This window comes from Mauremys reevesii, linkage group 7, assembly GCF_016161935.1.
Source record: "Mauremys reevesii isolate NIE-2019 linkage group 7, ASM1616193v1, whole genome shotgun sequence".
Taxonomy (NCBI): domain Eukaryota; kingdom Metazoa; phylum Chordata; order Testudines; family Geoemydidae; genus Mauremys; species Mauremys reevesii.
Window position 1 is genome coordinate 9,353,021 of NC_052629.1, and position 14,501 is coordinate 9,367,521.

Genomic DNA, 14,501 nt, shown 5'->3' on the forward strand with positions numbered 1-14,501 from the left:
CCCGCTAAATGGCTCACTGAGGAGTGGAATTGTGATATCAGAGTTAAGTGGGTGATTAGGAGGGGAAAGGAGCTGAACTGAACAGGCCCTGTACACAGTATAAAGAGGCTCATGTTGGAGCTTGTCTGCACACAGAAGCGCTCTGGTTTAACGTAGGGTGTGGTTTTTAGTGAATTACACTGATGCAAAAAGTTGTATGGACACTATTATTGCAGCTTAAACCAGGTTTATTTTGGTGTACCTTAAATCCATTAGGAACAAGTTTTAGCTAACCTGAAATAAGCGACTTTTAGCTGAAATAAGAGTTTCATCATAGGGATATAGGACTGGAAGGGACCTCCTGGGTCACTGAGTCCAGTCCCCTGCTGTCACAGGCAACCCCGACATATAATCCATTCATAAATTTATCAGGGTCTGTGTTAAAACCAGTTAGGTGTCTTGCCTCCACTACTCCTATCGGGAGGCTGTTCCAGAATCTCATTCCTCTGATGGCTAGCAGCCTTTTTCTAAATTCCAGCCTAAATTTATTCCTGGCTAGTTTATACCCATCTGTTTACACCCATTTAACTAAATTGGTTTAACTAAACTCCTGCAAACTTCCATGTAGACCTGGCTGTAGTCTGCACAGTCAAAAGCTTTTCATGCAGGAGAGATCTCTACAAAGCTCATCTCATTAAATCTTTAAATAATTGCCAGGAGCATTCCTGGGTCAGCTTTCCTTTACATGGGATTGTAGTAACAACAGCATGACCTTTAATTAGTATGGCGCTTATCTAACTGATTTACTCCCAAAGCCTTGGAGACCTTGATTCCTAATTAGAAGATCTCTCCCCCTCTTTCCTCAGACTTGTTTTAACACATCTCCCTTTTGTTCCACCATCTGCAAACAGTGCCTGTGTGTCTTTAGAGGGCACAGGAAGCATGCTTTGTTTACAGGTTTCTTCTTGGCTGGGTGGTGTTTGCACTGCCGGTTGGACTGCTCCAGTTTATCTTTAGCAGATAGCAACATGCTGATGGCAGCAAACTTTCACCTTGAACCAGGGGGTGTTGCAAAACGGTGCTCGGCACACCTGTGACGGGGAACAAGGAAACCAGATAATAAGTGAGACATTCGAATCAGCCTCTCCAAAGGCTGGAATATGCACTAGATACTCTCAGCCCCAGGAACCGGCCCTTTGGGCATATTGGCAGGTCAGTGTGGGTGGAAAACATGCACTGCCTTGCAGTGGATAAGGTAGAGGGTGTTTAGTCTTCGAGGGCTTGCCAGTTTGCTGCCTTTCACCAGGACGCAATTCACTCTCTCTTTTGGAAAAGAAAGAAACATTTACTGGCTGAGTTTCTAACCTCTGAATCTGCCCAGTCTCCCCCTGGTCCCCCCCAGTTCTGTACCCATAGATACACTGCATAGTGCCAAACTCATTGGACTGGCCTGTGGCCGCTGTTGTCTGGATGCACAAGGAGAGAGCACCAGGAACTGGTGTCTGGGCTTTCTGACCGCAGGAGGAGTGGGGTAACCAGAAGCAAATCTCATCCCAAAGCAGGCATGGCCAGAGGTAGAGAGAGAATTAGACATATAAGAGAAAATACATCGATCACAGCATGAAAAACAGCAAACAAAATGCAGGCCTATCTTCCAGCTCAAGGAGATCGGCACTGTCTTGAACAGGCAATTCCAATGTCTATTTCCAGCTCCTCACATCAGTCAGAGAAGTTAGAAATGGGAAACATTAACTAATTATCCAGTTCGTGGTTTGGGCCCCAGGGAGAGGATATGCTGGATATTAAGCCGGCAATAGGTCAGTGATGAAGCCAAGGGCCCCAGAGGCGTGTCCTTCTTTCCTGTCCCTTTGCTCCCAAAAATAAGGTGTTTAAGGACTTTATTTAGCCCTGATTTTTACTTTGGTGTTTCTGGTTTTCAGAAGAACTATTAGGCACACCCATTCATGGGCAGCACCTCATCTCCAGCCCTTCACCACATACTCCTGCTCCCAGTAGGAATCTTCCAGTTTTCCCCACCACTTGCACCTGGTTGCACTCACCTAACTGAGGAAAGCAGGAGTGGTGGATTGAGAAGCCTGCAAGTGACTTGCACTGAAACAAGTGAGGTGGTGAAGCTGTACTTTGTCTCCGTGGCTTTATTTGGCCCGTTGACAGCACAATCTTGTTTTGCCAGGCAAAGGGTTAACGTCTAATCGGAGTGTTTTGAGAAGAGCTGCTGCTGCATGTGCATGAAAACAGAGCAGCCCATCATACAAGATATCCAAATGTTCATGTGATGAGCACAGAAAAGTGCATTCTGGGAGCACAAGAAGTCTGAAAGTGATCTGCAGGGCACTTATTAAGGGCCATTTTCCACACATGAGCGGACACATCTGATGTTTCCGCTGCTGTCTATACTTACACAGCACGTGCTGCATTCTCTTCCTTCCAGTACTGAAGCGCCTCTGATTTGTGAGCTGCTTCTGCTCAAACATCTGAATTTCAGCTGTTGAAGCCTACAGTGTCAAAACCTGTTCAGGGCCTGATCCAAAGCCCAAGGAAATCAATGTTAAATTCAATTGGCTTTCGGTCAGGCCCTTATAGCTCCTCCCCACCCCCATTTTTTTTTTATTTAAGCTCCTATTCAAAATGTCACCAAATCCTACCAACGTCTGCTGGAAAGGAGAGTCCTGAGACATGGTGAATGAAGTGGGATTAGAAGATCTTTGCACACTGAGCAAAGGGGAAAAAAAAGAAAGTGACAGAAAAAAGCAGTGAACACATGAAAATATCATCCAGGCAATAGCCCACCATAGCTACTATTTCACCTTACTTTAAGACTACGTCTACATTGGATGTGTACCCACACCCTGGCTTGCATGTATGTGGGTATATCGTAGCCAAGCCCATTTCCAAGAATTCACATTGCTCTACACAAACCATCTCCTGTAAAGCTGCAGCTACATGTTTGGAGCTAGGATTTCTGGGGCACATCCCAGGGCTCTTAGTGCCTGACCAACTGGAGCCGCTCTAGGACTTGGTTCCATCCTGGTGCATTGTGGGAGAACGTGTCTATCCTCCCCAGACACTTAGGAGGAAGTGGTTTTAGCCCACCAACACATTTAGCTGAAGCAAAGGTTACTTACTTCCTTGCTCTGCAGGCCTTGGTCAACCACAGAGGCATGTTAATGAATATTTAATGTCAGCTGTACAGGAGCGGTGCGGGACACTAGGATGGTGAGGAGATCTTGCGTTTTCCTGTTGAGACAAGCAGGGGCATTATTCCCTCCTAATAACAGTGTTATCAAGGGGTGTTGGTGTATAGTGCTATTTTGGGGGTCTTCGCCTACCTTCTCCTGCCATAGCTCATGAAAGCAGAAGATACAGGTGCAGGCAATTGTGGGAATGGCAGCAGAGGACTATCTAGATTTAGACCAGGCCCCCAGGCCCTTACTGCTCCACACGGTAAAGTGGGCCAACAGGGTGGGGGTCACAGCTCAAGCTACACTCTGCCATGTGCCCCCAGAGGAGCACAACCAGCTCAGGTTCAATATCTAAGGGCTTTGAGGGTGGCTGATGGGGGAGGTTGGGAACAAAAGCTTAGCACAGCATGCAGCAAGCCTGCGGTGTAGACATACCCTACGGGCTAAATGATGCAAGCAGATGCAGCTTTTTGAAGCTTACACCAGTGCTGATTTGGGGCCTGTATATCTTCAAAAAGGTTACCCCTGAAACAAAAATGAATAACTTTTCACAAATACAAGAGACACGGCCATGGAGTCAGACTCCTTAAATAACCTTATAAGAGCTCCTGGAGCCTTTGAATCCCTTCCTTCCTATGGGAGATTTCCTACTATTTAGGATGAGTGCCCCTGAAGAACACTGAGTTACTGTAACCAAAAGACAATCCCGCCCAGCAGCGTGTGTGGGATGTTAAGACTCCAGGCCTTTATACTTTAAAGATTAGCACTGAAATGTGAGGCCATAATAGGCTTCTATTATAATCTCCTCCCATAGCTTTCAGCATGTCACTCCTGTCTAAAACGCCCTGTAGAGAGCAGCTGCCATTGTTATTTAAGGATGTGGGTATGGCTGCAAAGATCAAAGGCCACCCTCAAGCATTCAAAAATCATGAGTCAGGCCCCCCAAAATCATAAGATTAGCTTAAAAATCATGAGATTTTTTTTAAATTAACAAATTTGGTGTTCTTTTTATTTGCCTTCCAATTTTGGAGCCCTCAGCATGCACATTTGTACACTTTCATCCACCACCTTGAGGGCTAGGAATTTACTTTGCTCTTAAATGAAAGCTGAGGTTCTCTTGCACTCTCTTGATTCAAGGAGCTAGAGTTTAAGAAATACACTAAAAATCACGAGACTTGCACTAAAATCGTGAGAGTTGTCGACACTACAAAGATCGTCTTCTATTTTGGAAGGAGGGAGCTCTGGACTGCAGAGAGCTGCAGGCTGCTGTCTGTCACAGCTTCAGGGGTAACTGCACCTGTATTCTCTCTCCCATGCCCCATCAGGTCTTAGATCTCCAGCTGTCACCTGTCTCTGGGTGGGGACCCATCTCCCATTCCCTTCGGACCAGGGGTTTTAAGACTGCACAGCCCCCGACATGTACTGTGGTATCCCCAGCAAGCCAGTGGAAGGCCATGGGTCAATTCAAACTCATCCTTGTATACAAAAGCCCTTTCCTTGTTTCCTAGCCTCTGGAAACCCCAACCTGACCCAAATATGTGCAAACCACCCCAGTGGGGTAGAATGTCTCTGGAGTTGCTTGTAGTCTCACTGATTCACCTCTCACCTTTTTTTTTGTTCCTTGGGGAGCTGCGGGAACCCACCCCTATGGGGTAGAATACAACCATACCTAAACCATTCATAAATTCAATACAGAGGTCCCCAAAAACACTGCATGGGGTTGCAACATCTGCCACACCAGCCACCCCAGACTCTGGCTGCTGTTGTGTTAGTTTTAGGTCTACACTTAAAATGCTACAGTGGCACAGCTTCAGCCACTGTAGTGCTTCACTGTAGACACTACCTATGCCAATAGGAGGGGTTCTCCCATTGGCATAGGTAATCCAGCTTCCCGAGAGGTGGCAGCTAGGTCAACAGAAGAATTCTTCCATTGACCTGTGCTGTCTACATGAGGAGTTAAGTCTGTGTAGCTACTTCTCTCAGGAGGGTGTATTTTTTACACCCCCCCCGGAGAGACCCAGCTATACCAGTGTAAGTTCCTAGTGTAGACCAGCTCATAAGGTTTAAATACAAATAATATAGTTGTTCAGTATGAGCTCTCTGGGCCTACATAAGGAGACCAACTCCTCCCTGCCTGCCTTCCACATAACTTCATCTTTGACCCAGCAAACATTCCGCTCTGAGTTCCACCTTACACCCTGGCCAGTGGACTGTGCCTTTAATGGTCCCACTAGTCACCCACCCCATCATGTGCAGCTGGGTGGATTCAGGTGTGGTGCATGTAGAACGATGTTTGAGCAGGCTGCACTACCGATCTGTTCCTTGGAGCCTCCTGCGCCTGGGTCTGATTCCAAACCTAGTACATTACACCCCCTCCTTATGCACTTTCCCCCCAGCCCTTAACTGCTGCTTTTATTCCCTCCTCCCATTACCAGCTTCATGCTGCCTTTCATACAGCCCCTTGTGAGAGAAGCATATTCCTAGTGTTGCAAGCACAGTCCCTCAGAAAAACACACACACACACACACACACACACACACCCAAACCCAGCTGCACTGACCAAACTACTCTGTGGTTGCCTATATGCTGCCTTTTGCGATGTCTAATACAAGAACTAGGGGTCACCAAATGAAATTAATAGGCAGCAGGTTTAAAACAAATAAAAGGAAGTTCTTCTTCACGCAGTGCACAGTCAACTTGTGGAACTCCTTACCTGAGGATGTTGTGAAGGCTAGGACTATAACAATGTTTAAAAGGGAACTGGATAAATTCATGGTGGCTAAGTCCATAAATGGCTATTAGCCAGGATGGGTAAGAATGGTGTCCCTAGCCTCTATTTGTCAGAGGATGGAGATGGATGGCAGGAGAGAGATCACTTGATCATTGCCTGTTAGATTCACTCCCTCTGGGGCACCTGGCATTGGCCACTGTCGGTAGACAGATACTGGGCTAATGGACCTTTGGTCTGACCCGGTACGGCCGTTCTTATGTTCTTATGTTCTTATAGCTCAGGCACATTTCCTGACCTGGGTTTGGGAAGAACCAAAACCCAGCAAGGGTTAGTGGTGGTATATGTATGTAGCTGCTGCAGCACTCCAAAATCTTTGGGGATGAAAAGCAATGTATAATGGAGTAAACTATTAGCATTATGACTACTACCTTGCAATTATCTAGCATCTTTTCATCCAAGAATTTCAAAGCACGTTGCAAGCATCAGCTAATTTAGCCCCATGGCATCATACAGGGTATATTATTATCATCCCCATTTAGCAGCGTGGGGCAAGGAGAGGAAAGAGGCGAAGTGACTTGCCTGAGGTCACACACTCCATGGGAGAGATGTGAACAAAGCCCAGAACTGCTGACTCCAAGTCTCAAGCCCTAACCCTAGACCACACCCCGTAAGATAATACTACTGGTTTATTTGTTGTCTCTGTGTTGTGTGACTGAAGTGCAGGGCCAGATTAGGTAATCTGCCTTTTTAGTAGTGCAGCAGACAGTGCAGATTCTATTCTGAGCGTCAGCACAGCCCCAAGAATTGTTGTCACTTCCAGCAGCCTTGCATTGTCTATGGGCCGCTCCACAGCTCAGAATGACTGGAGAGCAGAGCACTATGGCCATCCCTGGTGCTAACATGTCCCCCTCCAAACCTTGGCTATACTCCTAATCAGGAGGCTGCCGGGGCGGCGGGACAGGTGTTCTAGGCTGGGGAATTCTCCAGAGAGCCAGGCCAGTCCCTTTACAACCGCCCTATGCCATAGCTGGTGCCAGAATCTGGCCCAATGTGTCCACAGAAATGTTTGTAGCAGAGTGCTAAAGATGCATCAGGCTGACAGTAACTTGGCAGAACTACTGGATTTCAGTGGGGATTTCTGCTTTAAAACAGAGGGAATGGTGTTGGCTTAGTTGGAAGAACAACCTCGAAAGTAGTTTTTGTAGACAAAAAATCCTATTTCACTCATTTCCCGCTTCTCCTTCACCGACTCCGCCATACCCTTACAGTATGCTTCAAAGTGCTACTTTTATAGAATTGGTATAGCCAGGGTGAAAGGTACACTAGTCTGGGCCTGCCAGGGGCTTAGAATTGCTATTCTAAATGTAAAATGAGTTTGCTGTCTTAGCCAGCTGGGCTGCAGAGGGCTGCGTTAGCTGCCAAAATCTATGTGGTTGCAACACTGAGTTTGAGAATTCAACCACGCATACGCTGATAAATTCAGTGCCTTTCATTACATTGTCTCACCTACAAATTGTCAATACAAGTCCGAGATGCTGAACAGAGAGACAAGCAAGGTCGGGGGAAGGAGGAGAGAGGTAAGGAGAGATTGAAGAGGAAGAGATGGGGAAGAGCAAAAGAGAGAGAAGGGGGAAAAAGAGAGACAGGAAGATATGCAAATAGCAATAAGATAGACCAGGCTCGTCTACCATCTACAGGTCTCAGACTGTCAATTGGCCATGCTGGTATAAAATGCCCTTATGGGTGAACTATGAAGCAACTTTAAAGGTGACCTGCAAAGATATTTTGAAAATATAATGATGTATTCTAAAAAGGATAGAAATTTATTTTCCCCACATTAAAGCTGTGTTTGTCTGTTTGGTTTTGCTTTAGACATACCAGGAATGTCAAGTTTTGGCCTGCCTAGTTTTGCAGGAGGACTTGGGAGGTCTCAGATGTATAATGGGAGTTTTCTTTCAGCTTAAATTAAGTTGTGTATGTGTGTGCTAAATTTTACCACAGGCCTTCTTTCTCCCATATGTTCATTAGATATTGGGGTGAGATACCTGTTAAAACCAAACACACCCACATTTTGTCTCCAAAATCCCTCTCCATCTCAGTTGTTCAACTTCCAGGCTCCCGTCTCCTGTCATTGTGATGGCGGCCATCTTGGGTAATGAACTGGCGACCTCCAGACCTGAAAGCATCAATTCAAATATGAAAACAATGGAGCTAAAGAACCAAGCTCTCAAGTTGAGAGCTGTAATAGATCCATTTCCTCTGTGGATCAGGCACATAGTGGGGGAAGGTAACTGGCACTCATCAGCGGGTTATGTCATGATTTCACTAGTTCACCACAGACTCTTCCAGTTTAAACAAATTTCTGAAGTAATGAAAAAAAACAAAAAGGAAACAAATCAACTAGTAATTATAAATGACTCCCGGAGATCTTCTCCGACAATAATCTAGCGGAAAGGAACAATTATCATGTGACAAAGACTATGTTTTGTGTCATTGGTATTGGCTTTTGACTGAATTCACTGTTTGGAATTCTTTATAGTCTAATCGGATCACTTGATTTTTCCTACATAGCCTATAATATGCGGAGCCCTCTACAAAGAAGGCCTTTTCAGATGAGTGCTGCTGTTGTTAGGGCAAGAATCAACAGATAAGGTGACAACTATAATACAAAAGAGACATGTCTGGAATGGTTATTACTGTATTACAAAGCATGCCCAGAGCTTTTTCTAAGATTTCTTTTCAATTAAAAAATTTACTTATATCTTAAATAAACTCCCCTCCACCAGAAGTGGAACAGTATAAGTGTTTCCATTTCACCAGATATTTTTTTCTGAAATGTGGTGCCCCCAACCTACAAATCCAGCTGGCTGAACATTGGATGAATTATTATTATTTTATTTATGTAGCCTTATATGTTATTTGTACATAATACTGTACAAAGCACATAGGCTAGGTCTTTGCTGCAAAGAGCTTACAAGCTAATTTAAACAAACACAGTACATAGGAATAAAGCTCTAATTAGAGATGGGCCTGAAATGAAAAACTTCGATCTGGGTCTGTATTTCAAAGATCTCAAATTTGTCCTGCATCTGGGGTTTTGAGTCAGACTCTTCTTTTGTTCAAATACAAGACACGGTGTTGCAATTCTTTTAGAGTAAATCAATGTAGGAAAATTCTAGGAAAATAAACAAAAAACCAACCAAACAAGAACAACAAAACACCAGTTTTAAGAGTGTAGTATGCCATAGGGGGTAATCTAGAATATAGGACATGGAAGGCTGTTTTAAGCCATAAGGAGTAGGTAGATGAGAAAACAGAGAAGCCATTTTATAGGTGGGGAAACTGAGGCATGGAAAGGTTATGTCATTCCTCCAAAGTCTCACAGATAGTCAGTGACAGAGCTGAGAATAATATCCATAGCTCCTGAACCCCTAATTTACAATCTAGGTCACATGCACTCTACTAATGTGCACATTCTAGTAAAACTTCAAACAGGCAGCAACAGCGTTTCCTGTTTCGCAGCCATTGCAAAGGATCATGGGGAAATTTCAAAAATGACCATAATTAATTAGCACAAACAAATAGCACCTCAACTAAACCTTTCAACCTGTCGCCATCACTGGCCAAAGTGGGATTAGATTGTTTGTTACCCAAGTAGCATTGCTATGTTTGCATCTAATTTTATTATGGCACCCAAATGCCAACACAAAGGATGCAGAATAAATATGTATATAAGAAAATAAAACCACAAGATAAATGGGATTGTGTTTGGCAGATCCTGTTGTTTTTTGCTGTCTCGACTGATTGATTGATACGCTAACCTAGACTCTGTTCTCCACAGGCTGTATTATGGTCAAACAGAACCACTGAGGTGTCTGGATCACACATGCTGCTTTTTTAAATGGTTTAATGACTAAAAAAAGTTGTTGAGAAAATGAAACCACTGTGTGCATTGGACTGTTATAGGACATCTCTAGCCAATTCAAATTAGTTTTTATTGATTTCTCTTGTGTTAGATGTTTGCTGGAAGTGGGTGAATCACAATAGCTTCGATTCACATAGGATTCAAGCAAAAATGAGGAGTGCTTGTGGTACCTTAGAGACTAACAAATTTATTTGGGCATAAGGTTTCATGGGCTAAATCAATTTGTTAGTCTCTAAGGTGACACAAGGACTCCTCATTGTTTTTGCTGATACAGACTAACATGGCTACCACTCTGAAACATAGGATTCACGAACATTCAAAAGACACCTTGATGAAACACATTTGTATCAGGGTAACCTCAGACTGACATCTGTAGATAAGTTCTAAAACCGGACTGTATCTATACAAATTGCTTACAGATCCCTGGCAGAATAACAGGGCATTCCCTGTGCTGGAGGAAGGGCTATTCTAATTGTTTGGGGGGAATTCTGGCCAATAGCTTTCTTTCCTCTGTTTATGGGCGGGCCCAGCAAGTAAGTTGAACGTGCCAGAAAAGTAGTGGATTCTTCGAAAACAACCAGAGAGAGAATGAGAATCTAGTGAAAAGCAAAGACTAGAAAGGGACTTGTTTGCCAGAGCTCAGGGCCACCCAGAGGATTCGGGGGGCCTGGGGCAAAGCAATTTTGGGGGTCCCTTCCATAAAAAAAAGTTGCAATACTTATAGAAAACTATAGTCTCGTGGGGGCCCCTGTGGGGCCCGGGCCTGGGGCAAATTGCCCCACTTGCCCCCCCCCCCCCCCCGGGCAGTCCTGCCAGAGCTTAAGCTCCAAAGGGAATCTATGAACTGCCTCTGACTCCAGAATTATCAGCAAGATTCTGGGCAGAAGCAAGGGTGGGGACAAGTAATTGCTTTGAGTACCAACTGGCAGTTCCATGCTTGGAGGCATCATCATTATCAAGAATCCAGGTTAATAAAGCAGGCAGCCATCAACATCCCGGGTTTAAAGAATCCAGGACAGGACAACTCAACTCAGACACTTTGCACCTGAAACAAGGATCCAGCAGAAACCATTGAGAAAGGATTATTTCCAAGTGACTTTGGATAACTTAATTCCATCTGAATTATAAAACTGGGGAAAAAGGAAAAATCTGTTTATTTTACCTGTGATTTGTTAGAATATTTGCTGTGCAATATTAGTCCTGGTAGTTACAGAGATGGGATGAAATGTATCAAATTGGTTGCAAGCTAAGTATTTGTGTGGGCATTCAGTGTTTACTAAATCTTGGATATATTTGCAGCATCTATATGTCTGTAAGTGTATGTGCTCCAGTTGAGTTGAGATTTATGATGGTTGATATCAATGCTCTGAGCAGGGATATTCAACAAGAAAAATGCTTTTTATCTCCTGGAAATACCAAGGACAATATTGGGGTTCTCATCCTCTTGTGATTACCTTTAGCGAATCACAAGTGCTCCAGTCCTAAATAGCCTCCCAGAATCCCTTCTGCAATTTTACACAGCACTTCAAAGGGTGCAGTGGGAATTGGTGCAAAGGTTTACTGGGGTGTCTTTGGTGAAAGCCTTCTCCTCTGCAGTTCCTTATTATTACAGTCCAACCCTCCTCACCTAACTTCAGCCAAACTCCCATTGACTCCAGTGGGAATGCTATACAAAATAAAGTTGTACGGTATTAACTGAGGAGCACACCACTGCCAGTAGCTGAATCAATCCACTTTGCAGCAGATGTCTAACACCAGAGAGATCAATAAAAAACAAAACTGAATTAGCTAGAGATGTCTCATAGCATTCCAATGCACATAGTGGTTTCATTTTCACTGTCTACCCCGAATATGGGTTGTATGTATTAGATTCATAATTTCAAGACTAGAAGGGATCTGCCTGCTGGGTCATCTTCCACTCTACAGCGTCCCTCCTTCCCCTCAAGTAGAGGAGTTATATGTACCCTGCCTGAGGCTTTGGTGTGATATCTCAGACCTGGTGCCAGAATCTCAAAATATTCAGTGCTGCAATTCTGGAGAAAACACTGACTATGGTAAAGGAGGAGGAGGAAGATGTAGCCTGCAAAGGCAGACTGCAAAAAGGACAGTTCTTGCCCTAGTCTAGTCTGGCATCACTTAAAGATAAGGAATATATTATTTTCCTGATTTTAAAAAAAAAACCCCAAAGTATTTCATTTATTTCAATTTATTTTTGGTCATTTGCCAAAGAGAAAATGTTGGGGTTGGGTGTTGAGTGGTAAATCTCAAGCTTTTCAATTTCCTCACTGTAGGCAAATACAGCAGGAATGTACCACTATTGCAAGGCTAGCCTTTCTTGGTAGGTCTTATGATTTAACTGGCATGGGACCAATTCATCTCCCTCCACACTTCTGGGTTCCCTATACACCCTGTTTACATATAACATTCTCCCTCACCCAGCCACTTCTGTCTGTCTGCTTGAGGTGTGTTCATACTGTCTCACACTTTGGACTCAGCAAACCTAATCTAAATTGGTCTGTCTGTTTGAGGTCTATGTGCCTCTCTCTATAGTATCACGTTGGCTCTAATAATCCTTTTAAATGGGCTGCTGGGAAATCAGGAGATAATCCTAAAGAATCAGAGGAGTAGTCGTGTTAGTCTTTAGCTGCAAAAACAAGGAGTCCGATGGCACCTTAAAGACTAACAGATTTATTAGGGTATAAGCTTTAGTGGGTAAAAACCCACTTCTTCAGATGCAAGCACAACATTACAAGTGGATGAGGGCAGCAAGCGAACTTAGTATCTGCCACGCAGCCCCCCTCAATGGGATGATGGATGGGGAATCGGTGATTTAACCCGCATGGGACCCCATGCTATGCCTAGTGGGTTGAGTATGTGTAACCCACACACCTGCTGAGTGTGGTGTTCTGTTGCATCTAGTGGCACCAAGACCACTTAGAGAGAGAATTAAATGAGTCTGCTCCGCAGCATTAGTTAACAGCCAGTTGGCTTTTAGCTCATGCGGTAGAGGCAGCACTAAGCTTCAGAAGTCAGGGCCGCCCAGAGGATTCAGGGGGCCTGGGGTCTTCGGCAGCGGGGGGCCCCCACTTTGGCGGTAATTCGGCGGTGGGGGGTCCTTCCGCTCCAGGACCCGCTGCCGAAATGCCCTGAAGACCTGTGGCGGGGACTCCCTGCCACCAGAGCGGAAGGACCCCCCGCCGCCGAATTGCCAACGACGACCTGGAGCGGAAGAAGCTCCGGGGGCCCAGGCCCTGCGAGAGTTATCTGGGGCCCCCAGAGCAAGTGAAGGACACCGCTCCAGGGCCCCCGAAAAACTCTCATGGGGGCCCCTGCGGGGCCTGGGGCAAATTGCCCCACTCCCCCCCGCAGGCGGCTCTGCCAGAAGTCCCTGCTTCAATCCTGCCCGCCGATGACCAGGGTCTGTCAGCATCACATATGCATATGTGACAGAGAGCCCCTGGAAATACAGTGCACTATGCAGCTGCATAGATCACCTAGGCTTCCTTAAAGCCACCTTTATTCTAGCTATGGAGCAATAACGTCCTGTGTTAAGCAGATCTGTCTGGTGTCCTGCAGGGCTAAACTGAGGATGGGGAAAAAAACCTGATGATGCATTATCTAATTGTGATATAAATGCCATGGGCCATAAACATTTATGGGACTGAAAAATAACAATTATGCCTCTGCTTTAGATCCCAGTATTTAACTGCTATTAATAAGGCTCTTTGGGAAGGCAACTGCCCTGGCCTCTGCCCCTGGTGAGTACACTGGCCCTTAGGAGTTTTGCAGTGGATGGGTGAATAAACCAGCAATTGCTGGCTGATGGGGTGATAAATGCCCTTCCAAAAGGATGGAGGGTGGCAGAATGTGTGGGCATTTGGCCATTGGCAACATAAGTGCCTGCCACCCTATGCTCATTTAGACCAGACCCTTACAAGGTGCCGGGCGATAGAACCTGCGGAGGCAATTTGAGTCCCAATACCTCCTCATTCTAGCACCCAGGGACCCCACCCCACCACTGCATAGAGCCCTATGGGGCAGCAAAGACCCCCTCTGCCTAGTATATGGCGCCTCTTAACAGGCCTGGGGAGTTTGATCACTCCTCCCCCTCCCCAGACAATGGCCTGGGGGCAATCGGATGATGTGCGCCCCTCCCTCCCTCCCCAGTAGGCTGGACCTCCCCTCCCAACACACAATGGTTCCTTCCTATCCCTTCCCTGCAGGACACACCCACACCCCTCCGTTCCGAGCGGGTGGTGTCGCCCTCCCCCTTCGCCCGGTTGCGTACGCTCCTTCTCTTCCGCCCCCTTCCCAACGCCTCGCCCTCTGATTGGCTGTGGCGGGTGGAGCCAGGCGACCAATCCGCGGCGGCCGCTCGTGGCCGCGTCGCTGGGCAGAACAAAACAAAAACAAACAGGGCAGCGAAGGGGGCAGAGCGAGGCCGGCAGCGGCTGTGGGGAGCGGAGCCGCGGGGACGGGGCAGCCCCGGGACCGCTGCCTAGTGCCTACGGGTAATGGGAACCCCGCCCTCCCGCGCGCGGCTCCGGGGGGGCGCGGGGTCTTTTCCTATTGGGAAGCCCCCTCAGATGGGGCGGGGATTGCGGGGTCCTCGCCCCTCTCCAGAAGCCTCCTCAGGGGAAGTTCGGGATCCTTCCCCGGAAGT

The 14,501-nt window shown here is 46.1% G+C and overlaps 1 protein-coding gene across 2 annotated transcripts in view; it reads left to right on the top strand.

Moving 5' to 3' along the window:
- Positions 1 to 14,220: 14,220 nt before the first annotated feature.
- PDCD4 (programmed cell death 4) overlaps positions 14,221 to 14,501 on the top strand; it is a 33,851-nt gene continuing 33,570 nt past the window's right edge. The window contains exon 1 of one of the 2 annotated variants that reach the window (XM_039547732.1): positions 14,221 to 14,349. The gene's annotated coding sequence lies outside the window, so the exon portion shown is untranslated. The remainder of the gene's footprint in view (positions 14,350 to 14,501) is intronic. The other variant, XM_039547735.1, reaches the window with a different exon arrangement.